This window comes from Dasypus novemcinctus, chromosome 20 (genome assembly GCF_030445035.2).
Source record: "Dasypus novemcinctus isolate mDasNov1 chromosome 20, mDasNov1.1.hap2, whole genome shotgun sequence".
NCBI lineage: Eukaryota > Metazoa > Chordata > Mammalia > Cingulata > Dasypodidae > Dasypus > Dasypus novemcinctus.
This window is the reverse complement of record NC_080692.1, coordinates 12,045,515-12,055,607: the sequence shown is the minus strand read 5'-3', so window position 1 is coordinate 12,055,607 and position 10,093 is coordinate 12,045,515.

Below are 10,093 nucleotides of genomic sequence, written 5' to 3'. Positions count from 1 at the left end.
TTCCATCAAGTGGGCCCTGTGAGGATTTACAATGTCCGGTGATTACCTCTGAAGCACCATCCAGGGCAGCTCCATGTCCCGAAGACGCCTCCACCTCTCATCTCTTCCTGCCTTTCCCCATACCCTTTGTCCATTATGTCCACTTTTCCCAATCCAATGCCACCTCTTCTATGTGGACATTGGATTGGTTGTTAGTGACTATTATTTTATAGCTTATCTTGGCATCTGGTGTGAAAATGCCTTCCTTTTATTTTTTTATTCTTTAATATTGTCATGGCTATTCTCTGTTCTTTGTTTTTTTTTCATACGAATGTTAGGAACAGCTTGTCAAATTCTTTTAAAAATCAGGCTTGAATTTTGTTTAAAATTACATTGAATTTCTTGATCAGTTTAGGGATAACTGATATCTTTATGGTATTGAATCTTCCTATCCATGGACCTATATATTTTAGTTCTCCCTTTAATGTGTTTCAATAAAATTTAATTTCTTTCTCCATAAAGGTCTTTCAGTTCTATTGTTGGATTAATTCTCAGATGTGAGATTTTATATATAATATTATCTCTGGGTAGAAATACAATGGGTTTTTACAGATTGTTCTTATATTCATTCACTTTAATAAAATATTTTATTAATTATAATATTAATCTATAGTTACATTGTTTTTTTCCATATTGACAGTCATATGATGATCAAATAAGGACAGTTCTGTTTTATGCTTTGCTTAAATATTTAGTTCTTTTTCTTGATGTGATGTGATGGTATGGATTTTCAGTATTGATTATCCTAAATTCCCTTTGTCACTCTGTCTTCACCTTTTTTTTTCCCCAAATGATGGACTAGCCTGATAGAGCTGTGAAAGGTGGCTGTTTACACCTTTCTTATTTTCTGAAAAGTGTAAATAAGAGTGCAATGATCTGTTCCTTGAAAAACTGTTAGAAATCACCTACCAATCTGCCTGTCTGGGTTACTTTTTGTTTTTGTTTTGTTCCATCGATGTGACTTTTATACACAACTGATTCAGCTTCTTTAATTGCCAATTCAGTCTTCTTATTTCCTCTTGAATTACTTTGGAAAATTATATTTCTACCCTCTTACTTTGTGCTTTCGGTTTGCTTCTCTTTTTTTAAAAATGCTTTTATTCTATTTTCTTGCTTTCCAGGGGATTTTATTTTCATTAATCATTTTTTAAAAATGGAAGTAAAATAGAATATAAAATATCAGAATGCATCATCATTTCCTAGCATTATTTTGTGAAATTTTGCTTCAATTACACGTATCCCTATATTTTGTTTTGCAGTCTAAGATGTTTGAAAAACAGCTTTAGTGAGAGGCTTTGGTAGTAAACCATTTCATTTTTTGATTTGAAATTTATTTTGCTAATGTCATGGAAAGATCGTCTTGCTAGGCACGTTTTCTAGATTGTAGTTATTTTTTCTTAGCAATTTGAAATTATTATTCCACTGTTTTCTTTCTATGTTGCTGTGGAGAAGTCTGCTATTACTGTTTATAAGTTTTTTTCCTTGTCTTTGTTGTTTTGGAGTTCCACTATGATTTACCTAGGTGGACTTTCTTTTATTTATCTTGCTTATTTTACAATGATGCTTTGGATTCATGTCTTTCATCATCCAAACTGTTCTCAACCATCATTTCTTTGAATATTGCCTGTCCTCCATTTTGCCTTTCATTCTGGTATTGTGATTCCATTTATATTAGACCTCATCTATCCTCCATTTTTCTTTACTTCTTTTTTAAGATTTCTTTTCCTTGAATTTGGGTAAGTTCTTCAAATATATCGTGCAGTTTATTAATGCACTCTTCAATTGTGTCTACTTTGCTATTTAACTCAACCAGTATTATAATTTAAACCATTATGCTTTTCAGTTCAAAGATTCTATTCAACCGATCTGAAAATTTTACTTGGCTATTTTGGTTTTAGATGATTTTTAAAATCTTCTATTTTTTAGGCATTTCATACATGTTTATTTTGCATCTCATATTTCCAAATACCTGAAGACCTTGGGATTTTGTCATTTCTACTGATTGTCACTTATGGACACTTGCTTTCAAGTGTGTTTGGTAATTATTGATTGTGAGCTCATATTCAGTTACTCTTAATTGGACTACTTTAACTGTATTTGCATCCTCAAATAACATGAGATCTCAACTTAAGCTCTTTTACCCTGTGAAGAGCCTAAGGCTTATTATCCAATTCCGGAAACTGGCATGGGCATTTGTTCCTAGGACACCCTAGCTTTTTGTTTCAGCTCATTATTATTTGTTTGCCTTGGTTTTTGGAGAGCTCTCTTATCTTCTTTTAAGCCCAACAATGCATTACAAAGTATTTTTTTGAGTGTGCTTTACCTAGGATTTAGTTGTGTTGTAATAGATTGTTCAGTCTGTCTCTTCCTCCATACTGTCAGAAGCAGAGGTCAGGCAGCTATGCTTTGATGATGTTGATGATAATTATTCTAAGAATTATTGCTAACAACCTTAGATTATTTGTATGACACCAGTTAGGTTTCTGTTAAGGACAGACATTTTATAGTTATAGATGTTAATACTCAGCATGCTAAATTGCTTACCTAAATCAAATGTTTAGAGTCAAAACCAGGAAAAAGGCCCAAATTTCTGACTCTTACTTTTTTTTTTTTTTAAGTGTCAGGGGCCAGGGATTGAATGCAGGATCTCGTATGTGGGAAGCTGGTGCTCAACCACTAAGCCATATCTGCTCCCCTAAATTGTTTTTCCTTTTTTATTTTTTCCCATTTGTTTTGCTTGTTGTTTATTTTTTTGTTTCTTTCTTTTTAGGAGGCATGGGGAATGAACCCCAGACCTCCCCTGTGGGAATCAGGTACTCAACTGCTTGAGCCACACCCACTCCCTGACTCCTATTTTTGGTTGATTTTAATAAACTATGCTGTTGTTTCCTGTCTTTTTCACACCAGTCTTATCAAAAACTGAAAAATGACTTTTGGAGCCGAAGAACAAGAATTCATCCAGTCTCCCAATACAAGAAATTATTGTTTTGAAGATTTTTCAGATAATAATATTCCAAAAGTTGCTTCAGTAAGCTATTTTAGGACCTAATAATTCTTCCCTCACTCTGTTCTTTATTCCACTTGCTTTTTTCTTGCCAAAGTCGTTTCCTCTTATTTCCTTGTCTCCCAAATTAGGAGTTATGCCCATCATTCTCTACATTGTACTTCCTTCTTGATACAGTAATCTCTTCTGAGCCTAGACAATGCCATCCCATATATTTTGATTCCATGAAAAAAACATTGAGGACCCAGTATGTACTAAAATGATCTTTTCCTTAGACTAAAGATACTGTTTACCTTTCATTAAAGAAATTATTCCCTAACCTTTTAGCAGTTTTTTGTGATTCTCCTCTCAATATTGTCTGGTATGTCCACATTTCTCGTAAGATGGGAAAAAGGAAATCTTTTATGTTCTTGAGAGATCACGTATCTCTTGGCAATAGCTTTTCTTGCTCCAAGCCTAGAAAGCACCTGGAGACTACCCCACCTTTCAGCCAGTCACCCTCTTCTGTGTAAGTGTCTAATTGATTAGGCCTGTGGTTAATCGTTTCTAGTTTTCTCTTTCGAAGTGTATTCTTAGGCAACTTTTTCTTTCTCCCTTACTTTTGTTTAATGGAATAGGTATTTTACTTTGGTCTGAAAGGTCCAATCAAAAGAAAGACAATGAATTCAATGTCTAAATAGGTATTGCTTTAAAAAAGAGGCTAAAGGCATTCTGTCAAATTCTGGTTTATGTGCTAATATTTTTGCTTTGTAAATATGATAACTCTGACTGGAAAACTTTATCAAAAACAACAACAATCACTCAAAAGAACAAGCAGGAATAACTTGACAAATACTCTTAGATTTGGGGGAAAAAAGAGTCTAAAGCAATTGTTAATCTAATATTCCATGATTCCTCCTCATGATAATGTCTGTTTTTAAATTATTACTAAATTCCAGAAATAGAGTTTCTTAAGCAAGTTATACAAGATGATATGCCTAAGTAGAATTGAATCTTGTTTTCTGCTTTAAAAATCAGTTTTATGTAGTGTTACTGGAATCAGACAATTGTTCCTATTAAAAACAAAACCACTGTTTGGAGCATTTTGAGCTTCAGTTACATTGCTTCCTGCATTTCTAGACAGATTTTCAAATTTCCTCCACCCCCTGCTGCCTAGCATCACAATAGGTTTTATTGTCAAGTGTACTTGAGTGTCAGACTACTAATGCCTGGACTGGAGCCTCTGGGGATCTGTTTCTGAAGACAAGGGTATTCTCCTTGAACCTATTACACCTCCCTCATTGCCCCACCCCTAGATTTGGAGGTGTTGGTAAAGCAAGCACTGTATAAACCTAATCAAGCAGACCATTAGCCAAATACTGCTCTTGGTACAAATGGACTGAAGGTCATTGCATTTAGTCATCTGGTACACCTGCTTTTAATCGTTTGCGCTCCCCAAAGCCTCTCCCAAATTTTAAGACAATGAATTGGCACTAAAATTCAGCCATTTCTGAAGGTGTGGTGGTAATCATTTAGATGCAAAACAAAACAAAAAACAGAAACATAAAAAGATGAGCTAGAGATGGACATACGGAATTAAAGTTGCCCACCCTATTGGGAAAGTCTCCCCGGGAGTCATTGATGATGACTCAGACTCTTCTTATTTGAAGACAAATGTTTTCCTAGATGCAGCATTAATGTTTAAACCTCCTCCAGTAGGTTTGGGCAAACCAGTGGGTTCTGTAATTTAAAAAAATACAGGCTATGGACAGGAGTATAGATGGGGATAAAGAATCTCGTAAGGTTTTATCTAAGAGGTGATCTCTGAGCTTGTCTTGGAGGGCAGGCAGGATTTGGAGTAGACAGGTATAGAGCTGAGAAGGGAGGCAGCAGGACATTACAGATGAAGGGAAGACTATGATCAATGGCATGGGGTCTGGACACCAGGAAGCAGGATAAGTACAGTCAGCACTTGTATTTAACTGGAAAGTAGACTACATGACTTCTGAGGTCAGAGACTGAGGTTAGCTCCTGAGCTGGAATTGATTTGACAGGCAGTAGGGAAATATTGAAAGATCCTAAATAAAGAATGATCTAATCAGAACTCTGCTTCAGGAAGACTAGGGACCTAGAGGTTTCAGCACACAGACTTAATAATTTTTGTGAAAACACATCCTAAACCTTCAAAGACCATTAGAGAGTTTGTATTCTTTCTTCTAACCTTGGACTTCAGAAAGGAATGTCAGGGATGGGGCTGATGAGACCTGGATGAAGTGGGTGAGACTGACTTTCTGGCCCTCCATAATTTGGGAGCTGATCCTTGCCTTTGGACCTTACCTGCTTTTGCAGATCTACAGAAGCTATTGTCCACTCTTTATAAAGATCAGACTTTGGTTTTGAGTTCAGATCCTAGTTTGGCTATATTTATAATGTATGACATTAGAGTCAGTCTTCTGGTTTGGACTCTGGGACCATGGAACCTAAGACCCACTGCTCACTTTTTGGTTCCATTTTATGAATTTATTTTTCCTTTTTATGCAGAGCTCTGATCTCTGAAAAGGAACCAGTTTACAGTGCATATGCTTCTTAAAAAGAGTTGGAATTTTTTTAACATGACTCTTACACTAATATATTATTTATGTTAACTTTACATTTATTCTATATCCGTTAAAAATGCTTACTTTGAGTTTTAGTGTACAGCCAATTGCCATCATATGTCCGGGGGTGGGGGAGGTTGTTACGTCCATACTAGAAATTAAAAATACCTTATTATGGTATTAAATTGCATTTATTACCATAATCTCCTAGGAAGTAGTTAAGGATTTTAAATTTACCTCAAGTTTATGAGTAAGAAAATTGACAAATTACTTTCTAACCCCTTTAGTCAAAATGAAAAGCACTTTGAAAAGAAGGTTGTAAGTTCTGTGGATGAATCCTCAGAGCTTCTGTTGCTTCATCTGGAAATCCAAGAATTTGGCATTTACATTAGAGACGGCTGATTAAAATCCCGACTTAGCTATAATTTTCTTTAAGATTCGTATTTTGACTGTCTCATTCTTTGGGGGTTTTCCTCTATGTTTCCATTTGCGTTACCTGTATGTTCCTACTCCTTTGACCTCTATACACTGGAGAGAAGTAAAACTTCCTGCATTAGCATAACTTCCAAACCTGACAGGTAGTATTTAAACATTGATTTATGGCCTCTAACCTTCATTAATTTCCATCCCCTTCTATACATGGAGACCCTGGTGTGTTCTGCAGAGGCATGATGTTTTTAATGGATGTGAACTTAACCATTCATGTAACATCTCTGGTTTAATGCAGATACCTTTGTTAAATGACAATATAATTACCAGTCATCAGCAAACCTCAAAAAGGTTGGGAGGTTCAGTTCAGTTAAACACCCAAAAGCTTTAGATACTTATCTGAAGTTTACCCCTTGAGTTTGGCAAGCCCAGGCTAGAAAGCTCTTGAGGTCTATCTTACATATGAGATTTCTGTCAGTAGTTCCTGCTCTGTTTCTCAATATCAGCACCTCTTATTTTGAAGTCTTGGCCTATTAAGTAGTGTAAAGCAAAATATATGAAGATGAAAAAGAAAATCATCCCCATCAAATTGAGCTGAATAAGTTTTCACAAGAAGATGAAAACAATTGAATGATAGTTTCAGGTTGGAGGAGAAAGTTTATTTTATTGTGGTGTTAGGAACCATTTTGCCAACCTCTCTGTCCTTGATTTTTGTTAAAAAAGTTTGTTGCAACAAGTTTTAGAGCATTTGTCCCCTGACATTAGATTGGGGAGAGTTGTTGAAGATGACTCAGATTAATCCTATTTGAAGGTAAGCTTTTTCCTAGAAAAAGCGTTACTGTTGCAACCTCCTCCAGTATGCTGGGGCAGGCCAGTAGGTTATGTATTTAGTTGAAACATTAAAATCCTTCAACACTTATTTTGCTTTCAGTGTAAGAGATAAATTCCATCAGTGGTGGTTCTTCTAGTTACACATTTCTCTAAATGACCTTTTTGTCCTTCTTGTGTTTTGTTTCATAAGAAGCTTTTGAAATGATGAAGAACCTTAGTTAGATGGCTGTTTCTACCATTGACTTAGAGATACACCCATCGTCAGCTGTTGCAGTTTGGTGATTTTTACTTCCTGTATGAAAACAAAACTTTGAAGCTAACATTAGACATAGAAACTATTGGGGATTATATATCAGTTGATTCTCTATGCAAATTGCAGACTTGTAATGAAAATATAGCACCTTGAGGTACTACTACTGATGCATATAATAGATTTTTTGAAAATATTTTTAAATTTAGGAATGTTGCTATCATCTCAGAGAAGTTTAGCCTAGATTAAGTTCTGCTGTTGGTGAGCCTGTTTTGATTAGAAATCTTGTGAGATAAGTTTTTGAGATTTCAAGTAAGTCAGTTTCTCTTGTATGAAAAAGGAAGAAGCTGGACAAGTTCAATTCAATTCTACAAGTGTATTTTGAATAGCTGCCATGTGCTTATACAGTATGATGTAACAAGGGTACAAAAAGACTTCTCTAGTAATCAACCCATTGATGAGATAAATAACTCCAGACGTTCAGGGTGACTTTATCAAGCAATCATACAATCCAGGTTCAATATTCCTTTAACTAGTTTTAGTGCAGGGAAAAGTTACACTGCTTTTATTTTGAGCAAGAATTTTGAAGTCTTGGGCATAGAGAAAAAATAATTTTTAGAAACAATAGAGTGCCATTGAAATCCAAATATTGGTATGGATTTAGAGTCCAGTGTACAATCTGAGAGGAGTGTAAGGATATAAGTTGAAAGGAAATCCTTAGATGAATGCAGATATAACCATCAACACAACATTTGTTAAGACTTTGTCCCCTATTTCTACCACATCATTACTTGACTGCTAGTAGCTTGAACCCCATTTTATTTCTATAGCTCTTATTGGCCTTTCTCTTTCCTTAGAGATGGCTGGATTCTTTCCTTGCAAGTCATCAAGGTAACATTGGCTTGTAAGTTTGCCATTTTAACTCTCTGCCTCCAAAGTTCATAAAGTGATTGAAGATATCTTAATTGGATATGCATTTTAACAAGTACCACACACAATATTTCCATGGGATTGACTTGTGTAGTCCACTGGGTACATAAAATAATGGTTAACTAGAAGATAAACTGCAGATTGCTGCTTCAGACCTTTAGTAGTCCCCACCAGATTAGTTAATGGAGATTCACTCTACCAAAGATAGGACAAATAAGAGAGCAAAGGCCACTAGGGGCTCATGTCCACTGCTATAATCTTCATTCTCGTGGATTAAGCAATAAATTAGGGGAAGGTGAGCCTGGTTTCTTTTCTTGTTGAGCACCTTTGTTTTCCAAGAAAAGCTGTAAAAAGGTATTCAGTAATGCAACCAAGGAAGGTTTTTCCATCATTTAAAAAGGGCTCATTAGACTCTGAAAACAACATTGAGAGGCTCTGGTTTCCCACATAAATTAGCTCAGTTGGTGCAAGACAAAAAATGCTTTAGCCCTAACTGCCAGCCCTACCAACACAGCCTCCGTTTGGAAAAAAACCAAGGTGTGCCCATTGTATCTCTTACATCATCAGCAGTCATAAAAGTGCTATAATTAAAACTTAGCTGACAATTTGCTTAATGATGTGGGAGGCGGAGGGAAAACCTAAGTGTGGCCCCCACATACGGCTGACTGCAGCCTCTGCCATCCGTCAGTACCAGCAATGGTGGTGGACACAGCAAGACTCTCCTTCACCTGAGAAAATGGAGACTAACACCCAGAAGATGGTGAAGTCCAGGCAGGTATCTTGCAAGTCATTAAGGCCATTTTCACAATAATGAGTTTTTGTGAGCAAGAAGGTACTTCAGGTGCTTTGGAACCATCCATTTCTAATTAGCCAGGTCAAATTTCAGAAAATTAAACTATTCCTTACAATATAACTTAGACCAATTAACCATTTTATTGGTTCACTATGATAATATGAGGTTGGATTTCTAATTCAGTAGTCTTACCTCAAAATTACTATTATTATATAAGAAAAGAAGCTTTAAAAATTTTGTGAGACATTAAGATTCAATTGGAGCTCCATAATGTGGTGAGTCCAGACTCTATACAAGCTCTTTAGTCCAAATTCTGCCACTGATTCACCTCTGATCTTTGGCCGTGGTCTTGACACCATCATCTCCTCATCTGGAAAATTAGGAACCCAGCTGCCATAGAGCGATGATTTATATTTGGTTCTTGGTAAACACTCTTTATTTGGAAAATCTGAAGCTTTCTAGATAGGTACAGCAACTCTCCAGATGCTCAATTACTTGAAAAAACAATGGTACTCAACATTTCTTGAGTTTTTCTCAAATAATTTTAAAGACAGATTTCCTTATGTATCCTTGTGCTAGAAATCATTTAGCAGTAAATATCAGGAGACATTTTCCTAATATAAGCTGCTAAACATTTAAGCTAAAAAGTTTATGCTCATGCCATTTCTAAAGGCCAGACAACCGTTAATTCATAGAAAAAAATTCTGTTTATTTTTTGTAAACTTCCAAATCAAAGAACTGCTTCTAGTAATGCTGCTTTCCAGGTAAATTGCTGAGAAAGTAAGGGAAATACGATCTTCAATGCAAATAAGACCTCTCTTATGGAGGAAGGTTTAAAGATAAAACCAGTATTGAATAATATGAAGAGATGAACAGGAGGCAATTCTTAGAATCTGGCATTCACCATCCTCCCGTGTCTTGAAAACTTCTAATTCATTTTGTAGTGCTTATTTATAAAAATGAACTACTTCTGTCTGGAATCAAACTACAGGAGTTATTTTTTGTTATAGTTTTATCATGTGGATTTCTTAGGGACATTCCATTGATATCAAAAGCTCATGCACATTGAAAACTGCTTTGTTCAGGTGGCTACTGGGATATTACACATCTCCTCGAACCACACCCTGTGCTGGGTTTTCACTATAAAGCAGGTGGTAGAGTACGATGCCAAGGCAATTAACCCAGTTGCCTCTCAGAAAACCAGGTCTATAGTAAGTGGGGAAATAAAAGAATCTTTTTCA